This window comes from Hermetia illucens, chromosome 2, assembly GCF_905115235.1.
Source record: "Hermetia illucens chromosome 2, iHerIll2.2.curated.20191125, whole genome shotgun sequence".
Lineage (NCBI taxonomy): Eukaryota > Metazoa > Arthropoda > Insecta > Diptera > Stratiomyidae > Hermetia > Hermetia illucens.
In genome coordinates this window covers 109,069-132,719 of record NC_051850.1, presented here as the reverse complement: position 1 = coordinate 132,719, position 23,651 = coordinate 109,069, and the positions used below count along the sequence as shown (strand labels likewise).

Genomic DNA, 23,651 nt, shown 5'->3' with positions numbered 1-23,651 from the left:
TTCACCAACTTTCAGAAATTTTTTTATTGAAAAATATTCACAGTTAAAAGTAGATATCCAAATAATATTTTACACAGTAATTGTTCAATAATAAGAAGCTGCTTGATTCAGACACTCTGAGATATTTTCTGAAAAATAAAATCACTTTAGTTTACAAAACACAAGAGAACGAAATATACATAGAATCCAAATTGACAATGCGGATAGGTGCAAAAAGTCTCATTTTGTGTTTTGTTGGCTTCACATTAGTTTTTGCATGTCTGTCGATATGTTTATATTTGGCATAATAAAATTCGTTTTTCCTACTGACATTTATTTTGCAAATACCGATATTTCGGGAAACACTTGTTCCCTTCATCAGTGCTAACAAGGCGATGAAGGGTTGATGAAGGGAACAAGTGGTTCCCGAAATATATAAAAGTCAATACAGCGAATAGGAAAGACAAGTTCTATTATTTTAAATAGTTAATCGCTAGAAGCACCGTGTAATTACACTCAGATGTTTATATTAACGCCTATATTTCAAGGTGGATAATAATCGCTCATGTGGTACAAAAAATTTCATTCGCGTAACTTTATTCTTCAATTTATGCATTCGCCTATCTCTATCTGCGTTAAAAAGCTCCCAGTGAATCCTCAAGGTAGTAGTTAGAGCCGAGAAGTTGAATTTAATGAGTACGTGACTCTAATCGATTCGGTGTTTATCTTAACAGCAATTAAAATGAAGTAAGTTAGAAGGGTGAGTTCAACTTTGGTGAATTTCGATAAAGTACCTTTAAATTGTTCTCCGACTGTCGCTTGATGCGCGCACCCCATTTTCTTTCTATCTTCTGTACATACTGTCTACCATTGTGCCTTCTGTTATCGTTTTCCTGCTATCTTTTCGCGTCAATACGCTCGAAAATTTTAATTGCTTTTCGAGAATAATAAGAATTTACTTGGATCTCTCACAAATCGGAATCACGGACGAACAAGGGAGGTGAAATGGCACAGTATATAGAACTTACCCAAATAACGAGGACGAGAATCCAAACAAGAAAAACTTCAAAGATATTTTTTTTTCCACCAGGTCGAAAGGTATTTTCACTTTTTTTCGTAGTGCTTTCATTTAGATTTTCTTATCATTGGAGAATTTAACACAGTTGCTCTGGGGTGAATTCGAGACAGTTGAAATCAGGTTTAGGTAATAAATATATGGTTGAATGCCTGAGGGATCCGTGTAATAAGAAATGCCTCCGGAATGTATACGCTCTTCGATATTTTGGAATTAAATGCCAGTTGAATCTCTATCTATAATGGCACGCGTTTCTAATCGTTCTTCTGTTTGTTCAGGAGAAATAAGCCACAATAATATATTTTTAAGTTACCTTAGATAGCACGCTCAAATTACTTATTTACGTTTGGCATGAGAAATTTCAATTTCTACAACGTAACTTTCTTGACGGTTGTATAGCAGCACTGAATTAGCTTAAGCAAAGCTTCTATTCGATGCCACTCTTAAGGAAGTCATATTGTATATTGGAAATGTTTATGCTTGCGCTTGAAAATTTACCCCCTTGACATAGAATATCAAATAGATATTTGCTCACCTGATTGAAATTATATTGATTGACTTATTATCCTCCAGATCTACATTGGTTCATGTATCTGCAAAAGATATATTACGATATTAAATTTTTGTATAAAAAAATATCAAATTAAAAGATAAAAACAACGCCATTTATTTCGTTCTCAAAGAAAAGTTATCAAAAATAAAAATAAGAATACAATATCCCCGAGTGGAGACGTAGCAAGCCGAACTGTCTTTGAATATTTGCGGAGATTTCTCGTCAACATGAAAACTATTGTGCATTAGGGGCCAACTACCATAAATCTGAAGATTCTGGAATAGAAAGTTTTTATTCGATGGCCCAGATTACAGATCTTTCCCGAAAAAGGCACCCGTCTTGAGTGCGACATTGGGAAGGGTTGCGTACTCCTTATCATCGCGAAGATAAGCTAAAATAATCTTGAATCTCAAAACTTTGATCGGTAGGGAGCAGGCTGGTTTTCGCTCTGGATCTTCTTGTGTTAGTCACATCAGCAATTTGTAGATCAAATCTATTAGTTTACTCTTGAAGTAAGGCAGCTACTAGAATTCGTCCTGTTAGTTTTTGTTTGGGATATGAGGGATCCGAAGTGGACATCTACTTAATTTTGGACCGGACCAAATGGTGAGTTGCCTCTGCCCTGGACGAAACCGTCAATCTTTCTTTCTTTTCGTCCTGTTAGTGCCAACGATGGAGAAACAACGTTTAACGGCAGTATAATGCATTAGAAATTTGCAAGATTTATAAATAAATTATGATCAAGTGTATACAATACAAACTGTTAGATGTTTATCATTATTTTTGTATTCAGGACGAAAAAATAATATTGGGTTTGAAATAGTAACAGTTCCGTTTCTTTTTTCTATATCGAGTTTACACTATTAATAAAATGGCTATTCTACGTGTAGTATATATTCAGCTGATAATGTACAGTACATTATACGCGTGTCGGACTTAGCTTATCATTTCATGTTTCTATTTTCGAGAAGATGGCACAACAAGTTCCAAAAAATTTCAATATAAACTGCCCAATTTAGGTCCACTCCACTAAGATGATCACGATATGCTTCAAATATCAATCAAATCAACCAGTTTTATCAAATGCGAAAATGCAATAAGAAGCCAACTAACGATAACCTAGCTAGAATCTAAATTATGTTCATAAATAGATGATACATTGTTTCGTTGTTAAGAATATATGAAAATAAACTAAAGCAGTCTATTTTCAAGTTCGTTTCCTTTTCTTTCTAAACATGATTTTAATAAATTTAATTCTTCTGAATCGAGATACCCAAATAAAAGATTTATATCAATTATAATTTTATAAAATGTAGTAATCAGATACTAGTTAAGAAAGAGATATTTTAATCCGATGGAGAGGTTTTGTGTGATACAAAGTCTTACTAAAATGGATTCTATGTCTGATCGACTCGGAAACCGCTTAATCGAATATCACGAAATTGTGGTCCGTTTATATATAGCCAATAGCACCATTTTCTGTTGAGTTTTAGAGGGGCTCCTCATATATGCGAATGGGGGGTGACAAATTTTTTTTTACAGAATGTGGTCATGTGGAGTATCAGATGATAGGCTTAGATTAGTTATTTTCTGATATAACATATGGGAGTAAGGGCTCCAAATTTGTGCCCCAAAAATTGAAACAAGTCTCGTTCCCATAACCAATTCAACTGAAAAATCTGAAAATCTGTATGTGCTAGTTAAGTTTGCGGGTAATGTCCAATAGGATAGACATGGGTAATGATCAGTGGTATCTATTTTAAATACATATATGTATGTACGCTGTTGTGCACGTAGTAAAGTGGAAATGCGTGAAGATGTTTTAGATCAATTTGAATGGATAACATTTGTTTATTTAGGATAAGTACAATATTTATGCCTTTGATATGTATGTAGCAATGTACGAATGAAAAACTGCGCTTAGCGAGTTCTTCACATAAGATGAACACAAAACCTTTATACCCGAAGTGCCCAGCTTTCAGTATCCTGACTTCTTTGGAATCAAATTGTACTCTCAAAGGATCCTTGTGAAAATTTTTCTCAATATTATTATTCAAGACTGTGTCCTTGCTTGCACACGTCCGTTTGTTCCTGCTCTCATTATTAAATTACCCACATAGAATTCCCTCTTCATCTTTCCTACCACAATTGGTAATTTATGGACTTCATCAAAAGCTGTGCGTTCTGTACAGAAGGTGTACAGAACGCACAGCTCTGCCCAAATAAGACCACTGCTATAAAGTATTGTTGGTGCAGGTTATCTGCATTCGATCAGAATGTACTTTGATCATCTGAAATTTCTGATATTTCGATTTCTGATTTCTGAGCAGTTAAATACAGTCGTTTTTGAAAACGGAATTTATCATATTTTAAATTTTTTTCTGAATTGAACCCGAGTTGTCCAAGCAAAACCAAAGGTACTATTCGTTCTGAAAAATGGGAATCAAAATGTACCCTACTCCAAAGTGCGTCATACATTCAGAAGAAAAGGGGTTTTTACTCCTGGCTCCATGAGTTAAGGAGCCTCCTCTAAACTTGTCGTCATACATAGTACTAAAGCACATAACAGGGACATAAATAAAGACAATTTCAAATAACGAATTGAATGTTTGAGATTCAAAATCTAAAAAAGATTATCCAGCAACGCTTTATTCTTAGAAAAGAGGTTATTTAATTACATTCTCAGTTTGTTATTAGTAACTTGAATGTTGTTATAGAAAGGCAACAATTTACGGAGTAAAGTATGAACAAAGAAATGAATATAAAGACAGCATCAATCTTGACCAAAACTAATCCTAACATTGTCTCCGACTAGATTGGGATAAGGAACAATATTATTTGCTTAAAGTAAAGGCATTCTAGTGAATACAGAATATTGTAAAACTTGACCTAAATGGCCTGATATGTAATTGATGCACTAATCGAGATTAAGAGATTTCTCTAAGAGAAAAGTGTTTTAGTTTTGTATTTCATCCAGAATTTCACTCAAATATCGTCGTCCTTACAAAATATAAAAGAGAAAGAAAATATTCTTAGTCGATTCGCCTCGTCGTCTTCTTACCGCCAAGAAAAGTTTCTTAATACGTGAGCCGAATTCACAAGGTGATTGTTATTCCGTGGCTAGCATGTTCAAGTGTGCATTGAGCGCACGAGGTATTTCTCTTTATCATCAGTTTTCTAGAATATCGGCTAGAAACTAACCGTAAAATGCCTAACCATGTCTATTCAGAATGTTTGCATTTTTAACTGCACCTCAGACGAATTTCTCTGCTGCCATGCCAGTTAACTAGGACTCCATCGGAATCTCAATGGAATATATAATATCGTATGTTGACACGAGTAGCTTTGTTGAAAAGCGCACTGGAGCGAAATTGATTACGACGGGCTTTCATTGATCGTTTTAGAAATATTTACTATGTATTTGGTTGTGACCACTGATTGATTGAAATTCCGGTAACATTATCGGAATAGAATATACTATGGTTTTTTAGTTTTTATAATTTTCATCTAATGTTACGAAATCTCCATCAAGTATAAAAACTAAACTTTTAACATGATTATTGTTTTATACCTGTAAATAGTTTTCAGAAACTTACTACAAGTTTCTGTTCAAGTATCTTAACTCAAAATTGTTTTTATCCACGACGACTTCCTCTTGTTACGCCATAGGCTATGTTGCACTTCTCGGGCACGGAACTCCAAAGCACCGTTCCCACTTACACTTGGAGTCATTATTAGAGCTATTAAATCTTTATGTTCGTCAAACTACTTTCATATTTCCAGGTCCTTTTGCAACATGATCAATAATTTGAATTAAGTCAGATATAAAAACAACATTTCTATCATGTGCAGCAAAAAAATATGCCCATTGCTTAACAACAAGCCACTCGTCTTGAATACGCACGCGGATAACCTCCTTTTGCGTACATTGAAATGACAGCACTCAATTCTTCTACAGACCGCAACATAGCTGACCTAATTAGATGCTTGATGACAGTTAACTAACCTTTTATTAAGTTCTATTCAAGCAATATGCTACCAATGCCGAGATGATAAAATTTGGGAAATTGCGGAAATCCGTAAAGTTAGGTGGCAGTTTACTTTAAGGATGCGAAGGTCCCGTTTTCCGACCACATACTTTAGTAGGTTGTTATTGAAATCCACCGTCATTGCAATGTCACTTATTTTAAGAAAAGCTGCCTTTTCTTATCGGCTATTCCCGTTAGCATTATGATGATGTTACATAACCTGGGAGAGTGCAGCCAAAATCCTGTTCTGGACTGGGTCCTTAGGTCATAAGGTGATGCCCGTGGAAGTCTTCGACGTTATTCCGATACTGGATTGATGACTTGTATGTTCAGACTTACCAGAATATAAAAGTTCACTTCCGTAGATGGAAGAGAAGTTTTAACTGGAGCATAAGTGATGTCAACTGGATATTCCGGAAACTACACTGTTACTCTGCTCACACCAGGAATCTAGTCGAAAACGCTCAGGCTCTTGCTTAAGTTGGAAGAAAGGAACCATCTGAGGACCGTTGATATCGCTATTCGAGAGCCTTTGCACATTCCGAAAATGAGTTTTAATGTTAATACCATCGCAAAACATACTAACCAGTGGGTCCATCCTTATTCAGAAGATAGCCTTCCTTTAATAAGCCCTGTTCGAAGTTATCATGTTCATTGATCATTTGTATAGTCAAAAAAACCCATATACCTCTTTCTCGCCTAACTGAACCAAAGGTCGACTAACCTAAGGATGGACTGGAGGTAATACAAAAGGTCCACATCTCAGCGATGATGCGTTTTAACTCAAAATGTATGAGCATGTATTATTACATCCCCGATTGTCAAAAACACTTCAAGTAGTGACATGGTGATTTTTTGCTACATAGATATGCATGTAGATTGTAAATTGAAGGCCGTGCGAATCTAGAGTAGAGCCGACATCAGAGAGTTAAAAAGACTCTTCGAACTAAAGCACAAGTTGCAAGGATAACAGTTTTTTGCTTCTCCATGTATAATTTGCCCTTAGATCCTTGGCCAAATAGCTCTGAATTTGGAAAGAGAGGTAGATAGAGTTGGACTGAAGATAAACACCAACAAACCCAAGGTCTGGTGGGTCATCACACACTCCCTATCTGTATTAATGGATAGAGCATCGAAAGAGTCGATCAATTTGTATTTCTAGCAAACGTGGTCTCTTACGACGGTAGCACCGAACTGGATATTGCTGGATGCATTAGCAGTGCTAGATCCGCTTTCACTGCCTTCTATAAAATGTGGAAATGCAGTTATCTCAACACCAAGATCAAGTTAAGACTATTCTGTGCTAACATTCTTTCTGTGTTGCAATGTGGCTCTAAGCCTTCATGAGTACATCTAATACTATTACAAACGGTGAACTTGTTCGGTGAACAAGCCTGGCATCCGTAGGCGATGTGTTCGGAAGACGGAAATGGCAGTACAAAGAATTTACTCTCCCAAGATGCTTCGGAAATATTAGTTTGTTTGTTTAGGGTGAGGATAATATCTATGGCTATAATATGTACGTATGTCTTATAGTTTGGAAAAATATGGAGGATTATGTTAGATTTGTAGCTACATACGGATAGAAAAATGTGTATTGAAGTTTCTTACAGAAGATGAACACAAAACCTTTATACGCGAAGCGTGAGCTTCCGGTATTCCGACTCGGTTATCACTGCTCTTGGGCGAAGTACTACATTCGCGTTGATTTTGTACAATTGTAGCACTGGTAGTAACCACAAATGTGATACGGGCTCGAAGGTTGATTTATAATCGATTCAGGCTGTCTAAATATTTCGTTTTTGATGATCAGCCTGCTTTACAGCTACTCGGTTGATTATAAGTTGTTCTTTTTAGCCTTGAGAACCTTTTGCGGATCCTTTTTGTTCTTCAGCTATCAGTTTGTGAACCACATTGCCTCCTTCAGGGTACTGTAATCCTGTAGTGTACCGTTACGATCTTGAATGAAGTGCTCTAACACACTTCAAGGCCCTGATCCAATATGGATTGTTGCGCCAACGATAATTATTATTAATTATCTGATTTTCCAAAAGCCTGTGAGTTCCCTTGAACTAATTTTCTTACTCAACTTTTCGTCTCTTGCGTGGAGTCGAAACATCTAGAACAACAAAGTTCTTCTGCGTATTCCTCGGTTATTTGCTCCAAAATGTTGATTGTTGAAACGAATAATCACGGCAGTTGCAACGTAAACCTCTATCGCAGTAATCTCCCTAACCAAATTATCATTCAGCATTCTGTCAATAGCTAGTTGCCGAATCAAACCTTAGTTTTAGGATCTTTGGCCTGTTGTGCAGTAGGATCTCAACATATTCTGTGAATGCATCGTACAATGCGGTCAAAGCATCACTATAAATTGGGTCGAAATCCTCAGTTACTAAGCTTCTCTTGACTACTGTGTCCATGGAGCACCTTACAGGTGCAATATTTAAATTGCTCCTTTAATCAGTCCGGTAAATTGACAACTTCACAATGAGGCCCGGGAAACGGATTCTAAACGCCTCATGGAGTCGATGCCTGTACCCTGTGGGATTCCGTTCCAAATCAATGACATAGTAATCGGTGCGGACGATAAGTTCATTTCATTGGTTCGTCCAAACAATACGTTGCCTAGGGCTCCATCCGATTCTCCAACAGAACCTTGCATTTAAATATATGTTAAAGGCAAACTACTATCCTTATTATAAGTATATTCCGCAAAAAAATTTGGGGATATTGCCACCCATCCCAGTGTTGATCACAATAGCCCTGCTCTAGTTCTACTTCTGAAGGGAGAACGAGTGTGCTTGCAATATAGTCTTACCATTGGACGGGAGTGCTGCTGAAAGTAACAGGAAAAAATTCGGAACTTGGGCTCCTTGGCAGATCCAAGAAGACTCATTCGTAATTTCAGCGACGGGATTAGCGCGGCAAAATTTACACAAACAAAAACGGTCGTCCTTGCAATCTGTGCTCAGATGCTATACATTGGCACGAAATTTGGTAGAAAGCGTGGAACTGTGAACACGTACGCATAGAATGAAATTGCTTTATGTTTAACTTACACACAAAAGGGGGTATATATTTTTTTTCACCAAATGAAGCCATGCGAAGTATCAAATCAAAGGTTTCCATTAATACTTTCCGCAACAACTTTGGACATCAGTTGCAAATGGAAAAGGCAGTAAGTGATGTCATTTTCGGAAACTACCTGACAAGGGTCATGATAATGCACTCCAATGCACCGAGGCAGGTATCTACTCAAACAAATATTACTAGTATTTTATTAGTTATATTATATTAGAAATAAAGGAACATAAACCATCATCTGGAGCATCGTTCCTAAAAGTTTGGTGCAAATTCTATCATTATTAAGAAAGTTATAGTGGATCAAGTTTGTTTATTTTGCTTAAATTTATTGCTCCCTAAGATAACGTATATAAGCGGAATGTGAATGGTCGGAACCAACATAAAAGAATCCTCAAAACCATTCACGCTTAAAGCGCCGAGTTTCATGTTGTCGTTTTGTTTTCAAATTCCAATAGAAAATCAAATCTTCTTCAGCTTTAGATTGGTTGCGCCATTTTTCTTGCTGAAGCCGTGAGGCTGTCGAAACCAACATTCAGCGTATCAACCTTTGTTGTACCAACCATTGTTTCGATCGGCCTTTTGAGCAATCTTGGCAAGTAAGTTCAGTACGAATTTCATGCCCATATAATCAAAAACGTCTCACCTCGCAATCCACGATCGTTGCAACCCCATAACGATCGCGGATATCTTCATTTCGGATATGATCATGGTGTGTTAAGTCACTGGTCCTGGTAAACATCTTCGGCTCCACTACGAGAAACCGTTTATTATCTTTTATAGACGGCCAACACTCAGAACCATAGAAGGCGAGAGAGCGGATGATAAAGCGGTAAATTTTAAATTTGAGACGTTCGTTGATAGGTCGATCGCAAAGAATGCCAGTTGTGGAACACCACTTTATCCAAGTTGTGCTGATTTGTGAAAAAATTTCATAATGCAGTTCACCAATAGCTGACAGCATTATTCCGACATATTTAAATCATTCAGTTCTTGGTAAGTTACTGCTACTGACAGTGGTTGTGCCTATTTCATTGGGGTCGGTCATCAATAATATGTTTCATTTAGATTCAATCTGAGACCGTGGTGTGTTAGCCAATCATTCGGTTTATGAAGAAGTTGCTTGAAAATACTAAAAAACCATCATCTGCATAGAGCACTTTACTTTCTCCGAATTCATTCCCTTTTTTACTTCCTCGGCTTCAGTTGTGCTGCCAGATGGAATTGTTGTTGAAGTGTCGTAGTGTTACAGGGAACCGCTTCACGGTCAGCGGTAGTGCTAAAATGCTGGCATCTTATGAGGATATAGTCGATTTGCGTTTCACTATTCCCACTACAAATTGTAGAAAGTGGAGACAATTGTTTGATAAACCATTTACTGACAAGTACTAAATATTGAGTGTCCGCAAAATTCAGAATACAATTTCCATATGGCACCTGCTGCTGCCTGCCTATTTATCCACATAACCATTAAGATCGCCAGTAATGACGACACAGTCATCGGCAGGCCCGTTACTGGTCTTAAGTTAAGTAGTTGCCATAAGGCATCTTTTTCGGCACTGGATCGATCTATCTGTGCGGCGTTTGCGGTGCAGAAATGAACCGCTAATCAGCTTCATTAGTCGGGCATCAAATCGTCCGATTTCTTTAGTGGCATCACGGAAACTATATTAAGTACGTGGGGTACCAAAATAGAGAAGTTTATAGCCATTTTGACCTCGTTTGCATTGTCCCCGGTTTTGGCACCGCATCATCGAGTTTCTTGTCGAGCGCAAATATTAATGCCCCTCTTCTGAACGGCTCTTGAGAGTTTCTCTCCCCTTCCAGTGAGGATGCTAATATTTAGCATGCAGATAGATATTTCCTTTGTAAGAACTACTTTACTTACTTCCTTACGCCGTCCGTGCAACAAGAATCCTTGCCCGTTCTGCCGCGTTGACTGAGGAGAACGCCCGCCAACACGATCATTTTTGTTTTTTGAGACATTGAATGCATTTTCTTGGTTGGCCTTCCGCGGCGCCTTTCAACAAGAGTGACGAGGCTGAATTTAGCAAAGTGAAGTAATTCCAGCTATACTTTTGTTATCTCTTGCTCAGCATTTTATTTTTATTCAACTGAAGACAGTAATTTGGCCCAAACCCTCCTCATTTATGTGCGCTTGGTGGCTAGCATACTATGTAAATAACGATTCGAAGATTTTATGACGATGTCTTATTGTATTATTTCTTCTTATCAATAAAAATTCGATTCAATGTTTCCAAATTTCAAGAGGTTGGTAGTTTGGTATTTGTGGATCACGACTGGATACGCTACAAGTACTGCACTGTGAAACTTAATTTTAAATCAGGAAGATACTTTTAACTTAAATCTGGAGATCGCGAAACAACGAACAATTTTCTACGATTTTATAGCAGCTTAAATGATGTATCTATTTCTGACAGGCTCTTATCAAAGTCAGCAAATCATCAAACAGGACAAAAAGATACAGTTTAAGTTAAGTGAGACACTCAGAAATTTTTGTCATTAAATACCTAAATAACATCATTAATAATGATGACTGCAAGCAACCAATCTTAAAACGAGGGTGCAGAAAATAAGAGCCCTCATTTACTTTTCCAATTGAAGTGGTTAATTTTGTAGACAATGACACTAGAGCAGAAATTGCTCGAAAAGGACGACGAACATAACATATATCTTTGCTAGTGAAGCGAATTTGATGAATGGGTGGAAATGCTTTCTGCTTGGAGGCTTTGAAATCACTGAAAAGCATATAAAGCCTACTTCTTATTACATAGATAAACTCGTATCCAACCATTGGATACGCATGAAAACAGGCCAGTGAAAATTTACAAATTGGTTCACAGAAAATCAGGATAGGCACATCAATGCATCAGTTAAGTAATCAATAGAAAAATATAGGTTTAAAATGAATGGTGTTTTACGAAAAGCGGAAGAGGGAAATTTAAATGAACTGTAAAATCCAAAGCCTTAGTGGCTTAACTAACTCAACATACGGTTTTTATACTTTTTCTTTAAGCTAACGTGCATATCATAAATATACCATATGTTCGGTCTCAGTTTGGGAATCTGTTAAGATACTTCTGTTACCATCTCCACCCATTAGTCACCGTGTTCATTTCCCACGAAGAGTTCTTATCGCATTTGTGTGTTTGGCGACGAAAAAGAAAGGGGATTGCAACCTTCTCGGAAATGACACCATTCCTTCCTTCCTTAAATGAGAAGAGAACTTCTTATTAATGGATCGTAATCTCACTGATAAAGAGCCTTCTTCCAATGTTTATCCTCGGGAAGTAATCAGTTTCAATAAATGAGCGTGCTTGTAATTAAAGGCCGTTCCTCGTTTCCGACGACTGTAATGAGTCCCGTCGACTTTTGGTTAATAGCTTTGAAATACGAACTCAGAATACACACGGAGCTATCTTTCTTATCCTTGTCTCAATTGGAAGCAGCCAGCGGGAAGAAGTAATAGGAAATAAAAGAATAGATGGATTTACTCTTCATGTAGGTATGTAACGTACATATGTATATTCTATTTCCGCAACTTTCGATATAATAGAACGCTTCACTTGACAGGGCTTCACATCAGCGTTTCAGTCGCTGAATACATAAAATAAAGTAAGAAAACTAGTTAATATGGACTGGTAGATGAAAAAGATAGAAACAGACCATATTACAGTCATCAGAGATTTCTGATTGTATTTTCTTAGCAATGACATTTACAGAAATGTACAATTCGGACCCTCCTGAAATTGACAAATTGCAATGTTTTCTGTACAATGTAGAAGGTTTGTAATTCATGGACTAATATAATGATACTTTAAATAGTGATAATGTATACCATACATTGAAATAAAGTTATATAAGGTTAACTTGTCGAGGATTTTGGTGTATTTTGTTTACAATGGCAAGGTTTTTCTTGAATGAATGAATCAGGTACGTGAATAAGTCAGGTACGGCAGGCGTACAGGAAGTATGTACTGTACTATGCACTAAATGTTTTCATATATCTCTACATAACATAGCAGATTATTATGTAGGAAATCTTAAACGTTAAAAATCACACATCAGTCTTCAGATATTAATTTGTCTTCTTTAGTTCTACCACTGAGACGAGTATTCAAGAATTCGCTGCACTGGGTTCGAGTCCCATTCGTCATGGGTGACTGAGTTGCTTATGTGTTTGTCCCGTTGTTGCGAACTTATTACTTGCCTAGCGTTAAATGTGTTGGTAATGCAACTGAAGCACAGTCTGACTGTGTGGATGTCCCATACTCCGCTAAGGAATGAACAGGAAATGCTATATTAGCACCAAATGCCAAGAAATTAAACTCAGATGATCCTACTTGCTCAAAAGAAATAGATGGGGCTTTGGTGGTGTTGATCGGTGGTAGGTTATTGTGAAAATCCGTCAAAAGCCCCCCAAACTTGGACCGGTTACTAAAAAGGAGCTCTTTTGCATGGTTTGAACCAGACTGTGCGAGGCTGCCAATACTACCAATACTATGGGAGCTGCAACCGACCTCTCGAAATACCAAATTTTTCTACTTTCCCGAAAAAGTGGCTCACAGTTCTTTTTCTTCTTTAAGTATTTCCGCTCAATACCGCTATTAGAAGAGATGAAATATTAACAATATGAGCGGAACGACCTCTGTTGTATACAATGTGGAAATCAGTTAAAACTTTCCGGTTTATACGACTGGTTGTTTTTGTGTCTGAATGGCTCAAGTGATTAGAGCGAAAGGGCGTGGTTCATCATCAAATCTGCTGTTGGGGGAGGGGTTTGTTACCATGATTAGATGTCGGATACCAGTCGACTCAACTATGAAGGAGTACCTGAATCAAATCAGGATTATAAGCTCGGACGAGCACAATGCTGACCAGATTGCCTCCTACAGTGTACAATAGTGTACTGTTACGGTCTTGAATGAAGTGCTGTCACACACCTCAAGGACCAGGTACAAATGGATTGTTGCGCCAACAATTATTATTACTATTATTATTTTTACCGTGCATTATTATTGTTACTTCGCCAAACCCTCCGAAAAAAAAAAACAATACAACTAATTGCCATTTTTGTCTCCTGTTCACACCTTTTGTGGAATATGCGCCTTGTTAACGATTTATATCAAAATCTACTCCTACTGCTACTACATACTAAGTCTAGAGCAAAAACTATATTACTACTCAGAGCTAAATTTACTACCAATTATGGAATGGGATGATCAATCGTCAATTGACTACAATGACTCAATCAAAACATTGATTAATTTTCAATATAAAAACGTTTCCGAGCCATTGTTTAAACACAGTACACTTAGTATGTCTACATCTTTACTTCTTGATAATACTACAAACATCGTAACTCTAGTATATACTCGTATATAATTGAAATAAGAGAAACTTAAAATTAAGACGTAAGCGTAAGGACTTCATGTTGTTCGCTGCGATTTGAGAGAGCAAGCATTGTGGAATCCTAAGCAGTGGTACTTTGTTTGGTTTATTGCTATGACTGTGTTTCGTAGCGAAAATCCAAGCGAGTCCAGGAGGTTTAAAGGATTGATCAAACTCTAAACGAAGCCACCAACTGTTAGTTACATCCTGTTTTCCAGAAGTTGCTAGTATCTTTGACTTCCATCTATGTTACTATGTTACTATATAATAATAAAAAACTTTCGTCTATAGTGACAATTGCTTTGTCCGATGCTTTATTTGAAAATTAATGTTGATGTGAGCGCAAACGTAAAATCGATTCCATTTCTGACATTTATCAGCGTTCATATGATATGTGTTCGCAATTTATGCCTATCTAGGAAGCAGTCGATATAATAAACATTGATAAAACGGCATTTACTCTCTGTTAAAGATTATTTAGCATTCACTACCACCCAATATTAATTAATAAAAAAGTTTCAGCTATTTTTTTGAAATAATAAGTTGAATTTTCTCACAGCAGAAATTTATGTGGAACTTAGTAAATATATTCATCTTCATTCATCTTTTTAATATCCAAGTTGTCACAATCTCGGCAGATGCCGGATTTTATCTAATACTAGCGCCAAGCATTTAGGCTCGGACGATCTTACCTACTTAAAAAAACAAAGGGGCTCCGATGGTGGTGGCCTGTGGTAGGAGAATCCGTCGAGAACCCCCCACAACATCGAGCACGTATGCAGCGTGGTGTAATTCTGCATGGTTTGAACGAGCGCCAGGTCATCAAGGGAAGCCGTTAAGGATTTAGTTACAATACTTTTAGCTAACAATATTATGGGAACTACAACCACTTTGTGGAGACGCCACATTTCTTTGATTTCCCAAGCCAGTGATTCATAGTTCACCTTCGACTCCATGTATTTCTGTTCAATGTTGCAATTATGGAAGATTGCAGCATCAATAATATACGCGCGTCTTGTCAATAAACAGCACGTGAAGCTTTACTTTTAATATTTCTTATAGAAAATTCTTTTACCTTCCCGACTATTTCGAAATAATATACATAGGTTTACTGATCCTTTATTTCACTGACGATTCTCTTTTCATATGAGTAGCTTATTGAAATTATATAAAACATTGAATTATGTACAGAGATAAATAATTATATAATAAGACTTCGAAGAACCAAGAGTTTGGCCCTGGATGGAATGAAGCTAACGTAACCCTGGTGCAAAGAAGAAAGACGATCCTTTCAAAAAACAGCAAACAAGCTTCAGAAACTGTATAGTTCCACTATTCCTCAGTGCGAGTTCTAGCGAGAGTTTGTACTAGAACTCGCATTGGAAAAGAAAAAAATGATTCACGAAATATGTTATTTGCAGAAACTAAAAAAACCTTCCAAACAAAAAATGAAACCCCTTATTTCAGATTGGCAACATACATTATCAGTAGTTTCATAGTAAGTACCGCGATTTGATTTTTCTCCCTCGGCTCCAGTTGTAAGGTGGCATCTAAACTCAGACCCCTTCCTTCCTGATGACGTAGGAAAGTATTGTTAGTCTTTCGGCAGCTTTATTTTTCATATTGCTTTATGCAAGAACTGCCCGACTGATTACTCCAGGAAATAATGTTTGGTCACACTCAAAAGTCGCCTCTGTGATTATTCTTCCACTATCCACTACCATGTATTGATAAGGAGTAGTGTAAAGTTGGCATATTAGATGAATAATGCGACATTGTTTCATATTCAAGTCGGTATCTTTAAAACACTTTGTGCGTTACATTCTAGAGTGCAGCACAATGAGTAACTTACGAAAAATTTTACGTTGTTGGTATTCTGGAACTGCGTGTGATTAATTGATAGGATACGTTACGTAAAGGTTAGACGATGAAAAAATTCGTTAAATAGACGAAACTATATTTTCCATTCATATCTGCAATGATTGGAAATTCATTATAAAGATGTTTTCGACAAATGTATTCGCAATGGAAAGATATATTTTACATTAACTGTCTCGGGCAGTTCGAGGGGATTTCGAAAAATTTGTTATATTAAGGAAGTTGTTATATTGTGGCTTTTAGAAGACAAAAGCAGTACTTAATTAAAATATTTAAAAAGGAAACTATTTTCTTCAGTTGATCTCGGTCAATATCTAACTAAAATCTCTGAATGAAAGTCTCTTTTAAAGTAGTCTGATTTGGTTTATATAATAAACCCTGCAATCAAGAATGTTTATTACGATGACCCTCCTTCAATGGTTGTACTTGCAATAATGAACTCACTCTACAAAACTTATATACCAATAAGAGCTTCACTCGTAACTCCAGAACAACATATCGAAGTTGAGGATTTTGTGTGGTATTTGAATTGTCTTTATCCCAACCAATGTCACACCACAGTTTGGGCGCACCCTTGTACGATATATTTCGAGTTGCAAGGGTGAAATAATGCAGCTAAACTCAAATGTCGCTTTACCCCATTCACAAATTATACATGTATATACTCCTGCGCCTATATGTAGCAGGGGATGCTGGTTCCAGTATCCTAATAAGACTGGACTCTATAATATGTAAATGCCTTCTTTAGAGTTACCATCATAGAATTCACCTAGCTAACATATAATGACATTTTCCTTGAACAGTCATAATGAATCGCTTTGAGTTATGAATATAAAGGATGACAGTAGAAAACGGAGCGTCTCGGTAAGTAAAAATCAATTGCATTGAAATGATAGAATAAAAACTTTTTAAACGAGAATATAGGAAAAAACTCTCCTTATTTTCAACTTCGGCGCATACTCATATTCTAATGAGAAGTGAATAAAAATTTCTCTCGAATCTACGCAATTTCAACACGATGGATGCTGCTGCATTGGTCAGAAAATAAAACAAGACCTTAAAAAGCTAATCGGTTTCCTTCCTATTACAATTAATTCTGTCGAGGCGAAAGTGGTAACACAACTCACAACTCAGAAGCTGAATTCTTATAAAGGTTGTGAAATTTGAATCGTATTAAACGAATATGCTATGTCAGCAGTTTAATTTATTTGTTAATTGAAACCGCTAATCTGATTCGAGTTGGAGGATTTAATTTAATTGGAGGTGAACGTATTATGCACTTCAGTATTTACTTTCGTACGCACATACGATATAATAATTCGCAAATGCATTCTGGTTTGCGACATACTACGCTCGCCAGTTGTATCTTTTAAGATTCCCTTTAATATAGTCTGTGATATCAGTCCTACCAGAGGAACATTGCAAATCACCCCCAATATAACCTGGAATAATACACCGTTATTGTAGTGTCCTTACAACCAACTCAGTACCAGCCCTAACAAGCCTCACATGCGAAAAAGCTGTGTGTTCATTGACAATAACATTTAATTGGCCTTTTAAAGTCATTCAAGTGAAAGCAAATGGAAATTGGTTTACATTTTCTCTTGCTTCTAATTGGTTTGCATAAATTACATGCCAATCAATAAAAGCAATTTATTGGTTGCATTTTTTTGTTCTTGATTGGTTAGTTTTTATATATCAATTTTAAGTCTATTTCCTATTTGTGTGCCCTTGATTCCAGACAGCCAATAAAAACTAATTAAGTTTTGTCCAACTAAAAATTTCATCACACCATCTGCGACAGTTTACGAAGTCAGTTGAGGTTTTTATGATCAGATCATTAATAACGATCGCTATTTGATTAGCTCAATAACTAATCAAAAAGCCACCACGAATGTATTTTTTCCACCGATACTACTTGCTCTTTAAATAAACCGACTAGGCAATCGAGTACGCGAATTTTACTTGCCTCGCAAATCTTCAAATTTGAATTCGCTGACAATAAAAATTAGATCTATTTTTCGCAGCGCTGAATTGAAAAAATCACTCACTTCAATTAAAGTAACGACATTGATACAAAAACTTCAATAAATTTTATATATTAAAAACCAGTACAGAGGTAACATCCAATAGCACTGGTCAATTGAAAACCTTTGAATTTCGAAATCGTCCAGAATTTTTCATATAGAAGTTGGAAAATCACACCGTTAACAACTATGATAAGAAAATCGGCACACGGCGATGGCACTTGACAAAGTCTGTTTTGACTTATAAAAAATATTTCGCTCGGAACATCTCATCATAGTATCGAAACCACTACTGTACAACATGATCTCGCCAGTCCATATGCATTTATCACAGCTTTTGGTTATTAAGCAAACAAAAATGTAAGCTCTTAGCACCGTTCGAGAGGAGAATCCTTCAAATAATGTTTAGCGCTTATATAAAGATGGACGATTCGGTTTCTGGCATCGAACGAAGAATCCTCCGAAAAATGTTTGGCCACCTACAGCAGGATGGACAATGAAGAAATCGGTCGTTAAAATTTCGCTTAACAGGTTGTGATCGGTAGGATATGTCATTCGCATATGTGAACATTTTCCAACTAGGAAAGTGTAGAAAAAACTCGTGGCAGACTCTGTCTCAGATGGAGCAATGGAGTAGGTGAAGACGCCAAGCAGCTAGATATCGAACTGATGGACCTCGGCGCAACACCGGGATATTTGTCGTTCCTTACTAGCACCGGTTGTTGCGCTGTTGATGATGGTGTTGAAAAGGTGATTTCTTCCATACCGCTTAACACTTTGGTGGTTTCATTGATTTTCTAGAAATTTTCATTTTCAGGCATGGGGTACACTTACTAAATACTGCAGCGCTGCTCGGTTCTGATTTAATAACTGAATAAAATTTTCTCAAGAGCTTTTCCGCCCCTTTTCCATTCGGAAAAATATTTAAAACTGACTGGAAAAGGACTGCTTTGATTTCGGTTTATTGACTTAAACAATCTTTAATCAACTTATCTGGTTATGCTAATTGACAAAAGTTCACTATTCTATAGCTCAGCCTCTTATCTTCTTTTATTAAAAGTCGCTTGAGTGAATCGAAATATATATTATTTATTCATTGCTTTCGGTAAAAAAGCTTCTGAGTTTGTATTAAAGTTCAACACGGTTCAATGTATAGCAATATATCAACATATCTCGAAAAATTACCAATATCCCCACTTTAAATTGATTTTCATGGCTGATTTAGTTCAAATAGCCCTCTGGATTGGCCATGCATTTCGCTCTACGACTGAAACTATCGAAGCCCGAAAGAGTGTATTAAATCTCCAGGGAAAGACATATTGCAGTGTAGCAGCGTATAAGAGGACTTTGCAAACAAAGTCACTGCTAGAAAATCTCACAGGAAAAGAATGGATTCAAGATCCTGTCCGTTGGTTGAATCCAACTGTCTGACTACTCTACATGCAAGTGATAAAAGTTGTACATTACCAGTAGAGTGCATTTAGGTTTGATCATTTACCGAAAATTCACAAATGCGAAGTAGTGACAGAGCTGAAAGTTTGATTAACACATGGATTTTTTTACGACAGTATAATATATGGAATAAAATATCTCACTTCGTAAAAAATCGAATATTTTTGTGTGCAAGTTACATATTAAGGACGGTACCCAAGCTTTCCATGGTTCCCATAATTTCCCACAGTCCACCCATTCATCCTATTGTATTATTTACATGCATACAACTGAATTTAAACATGTTTCGTTTTGCCATTATCGTTTAGTTTACTGTCACAGACTCGAAGCTCTAAACTACACAGTTAATGAAATAATTCCAATTTGTTTAAATTCTTTAAATGCGGATATCTCAACACTAGCATCAAGTTGATGTTGTTCCGCGCCAATGTAGTCTCTTTGCTGTTATATGAAAGCAGCACATGAAAAATGACTACCACTCTTACTCCTTTGAGTAAGATTCGATTCTTTAATCGAAAGCTTTCTTCAATATTTGGCTCCGTTGTGTAATCGGTATATTCGAACTCAAAAATATTTGAAACGAAAAACCGCCTCGGCATACGGTTCTGTATTGGTGTATGTGTTGACTAGGTTGATTAGAGAGCGGAAGTGGTAGTGGATAGGTCACATTTTAAGAAAATTCGATAACCGCTGCTGACTAAGCCAAGCAATGGAATTCACTCTCCTAGAGTGAATCGCCCTAGGCCCATGGCACAGAAACGTGATAAAGAATTTGTATTTTTTTGAGAATTTTCAATGCCAAAAAAATTTTAAGAAACTATTCTACTCTATTCTATTATTCTATTCTGTGAAAGCATTTTCATTTGGAAAAAATTTTCTGACACATGGTTTTCCGTGTTATAACATATGCTAAACTGATTATATCCAAGGATAAAAGCATGTCGTATCTGGACAGTTCAATGATTAGAATAGTAGGCTGTAATGGGGAAGGTTGTGGTTCAAATACCAGTCGATTCAACTGTGAGCAATTACCTGAGTCAAATCAGGTTAATAATCACGGGCGAGCACAACACTAACCACATTACCTCCAACAGGGTACTGTAACTCTGTTGTGTGCAGTTATGATCTTGAATGAAGTGCTCTAATATTATTGCGCCAACGATTATTATAAAAAGATGTCAACGCATCTATGCTAAACCTGGCAATAGGTTACGCAAACAAAAGATTGAAAGCTTCTAATCTCTCCCTTAAAATCTCCAATGATATCTACTTTTTTTTCAATGAATTCTTTATGTTAGAATTTTGTTTATAGTCGAGAAATCGTGAAAAGTAGTAAATACTAAACAAAATTAATATTTTAATGTTCATTTTGAACTTCACTTTCTTTGAAGGTGTCCGTGATGAAGATGGCAAACCATGTTAATAGTAGAATGATCCAAAATAATGTATTAACCTAAATTACTTCTAATAACTTACAAATTATTGTCAATCAATATATGTTCGAAATGTCGAAGGAAACCTAGAAGGCGGTCCCCATAGACGAAGAACCATCTACGTATGTTGAGTGTGACGCACATAAAATGCCCTTCAGCTTTGTTGTGAGTTCGAGCAAGAATATAATGCTGCTGTGCCTGATACCAGCTTGCTTTTCTTTCCGTTTTAAGATAAATGACAGATGATTAAGAAAAAAGTTTCTATCCGAATTTCAAGACTTAAATATCAACGATAATCTTTTGCCAATAAACTTGATTTTGTCGCTACGTATAATACATATATAAGAAAATACATATATATACATGTGCTTCATTCAGATCAATTTAATTTTATATAGAAATTGATTTTTATTAGATCCTAAACAAATTATAAATATATTTTATGGCTAATAGTATGCAATTAAATAATTTAAGGATTTTCCATTTTTTTCCGCTATATGACGGCACAATATGACACGTGCTAAATAAAAGAACCAGACTGAAGTCAAAATCCCCCCAAGCTCCAAGCTTTCTTCTACATTTGCCTGCATCGTGTCATCGAGATATTCTAGCTCGGCACAATCTCCAATGAAGAACTTTGTCGGCATATGGCCAGACAAGAACGTTTTCATCAGAATGCGGAAGTGAAGGTGGAGAGGTCATTATTACATTTACATTAAGGAAGGGTGATAACTCGATTGCGCAATGGAATCCACTATCTCAGGAAGCTGACGAGCGAGTTGCCCAGAAGCGGAGGACTTGAAACACATTTCAGCAATCTATAATAGCAACTATGTTGCGTGGGCATGATTTTCGCGCTATATCTCAGAGGTGTAGAGGTCTAGATTTCATTTAGATACACCACTGTACTTTTTTTCAGATTTTTCGGTTGAATAGGTTCTGAGAACGAGACCTGTTACACTTTCTGGGGGTCATATTTTGAGCCCCCACTCCCCTACGTTTCACCCGAGATGAAATGTGGGACCAGGTTTGAAAATTACTAACTGAGCCCTTTCACTTGATACCCCACATAGCTATATTCTGCGAAAAAAATTTTGCACCCTCCTTTCACATGTATGGGGACCAAAAAGTTAACTTAAACTTAACACAAAATGGCGACACTTATTGAATGTAAAGGGAACAACAGACCACACTCTCTTCCCAATTTTCATGACAATCGGTCTAGCCGTTTCCGAATAAATCGGGTGTGGCAGACAGATATCGACTCGATTCTAGTAAGGTTTTGTGTGAAAAAATCAATTTAACATTTTTTCGAGACTCACAAAAATTCAAGTGAGCTGCAAGTAATACCTCAAAGAATTCAGCGTAATATCAAGTTATGCCTTATTACATGAATCTAGTACATTCATTAGCTATATATACACACAATCTACTTATTTTAGGGTAGGGTAGATAAAATGTCATGCTATTTTGCAAATAAATTTGAATTTCGCCTTCAGCAATCACCCGTGAACCCTGCAGAAACTTTTCACAAAAAGTTCTCGTTCAAAACGAAAATCGTATGACAACTTCGTTGTTTACTGAAGCCTTCTCACTGCTTAACTCCGCGTATACATACCTAACTGACTTCAACGCCCCCTTCTTCTCCTATTGAAATCAGCATCTATCAATAGCCCAAAGAAGTTTACAATTTTCACATCTCGCTTTCATGGCACAATTTGTTATCGTTTTTCCAGCTCTAGTTTCTACCTGCCGGTATTAGGATAAATGAAATAAATCATTGTCAGGTTAAATAATAGAACCTTTATTCGAAGCATCATCAAAAAAGTATACATAAAATAATAGTTTTTCAATATTTATTGTGATATAGTTCTTCGAATTCTGATTTTTGTGCAGTTACGAAATTTAGCTAACAAACATAGACACTAAATTTGTAGGAATAGGAATACTTATTCTTAATTTGCACACACTTCTTTAAGCTCGGCTTTAAGGAGGAAGTTCACTACACTTCGAGCTAGGGAACATATTTTGATACCCGAAAAAAACTTTAATAAATATTAGGTTGATACCGAATAAGCAAATTTTATTCATTATCTTATTCACTGACAACGTCTCCCCCAAATCGCATTTATTACCTCAACGATCAACTCATGACTGTAATTGACTTTTCAAGAGACCCAGTGTTAGATTTGACTACAAGTTTCGATTCAATCTGCATTATGTATACATTTTCAACCAAGCTTCCATAATATACTATATGGTTTTGCCATTCGTTCCTCCTATCAATTCATGGATATGCATTCCTCAGTCATGTTTTATAATTTCTTCTTCCAGAATATTTTTGAGTATGGTTCCGTGAGATGATTTCCTTAACATAATTGTGATTGCCATGTATTTCAATACATTCCCTAAAGTCTGCCATCTCGACAACACCGAAGAAGTTTTATTAACGCAGATCTTCCCTTCAAGTTCGGCAATGCCTAATGAATGGACATCCCGCCAATTATAGTACGTTGATTTATTTAACAATGTTCACATTACCAAAAAATAAAAAATACAAAACCGTTTCCGAAATGAATAAATTGAAACCCAGTGATGAAGGCTGAAATATGTGTTTTTGCGGATAATAAAAAAAAAATTAGGAACGGTTTTAAATTTTTTATTTTTTAGTGATATATATATTCCAAACTATAATCGCGTGCAAAATGGTCCATTCGCTTCGTCTTTTAT

The 23,651-nt window shown here is 36.4% G+C and overlaps 1 long non-coding RNA gene across 1 annotated transcript in view; it reads right to left on the bottom strand.

Annotated features, from left to right (window-relative positions):
* Positions 1-23,651, bottom strand: part of LOC119649663 — an 88,313-nt gene that overhangs the window by 41,455 nt on the left and 23,207 nt on the right. Inside the window, exon 2 of the long non-coding RNA XR_005249167.1 lies at positions 1,590-1,647. This is a non-coding gene — a long non-coding RNA (uncharacterized LOC119649663). The remainder of the gene's footprint in view (positions 1-1,589; positions 1,648-23,651) is intronic.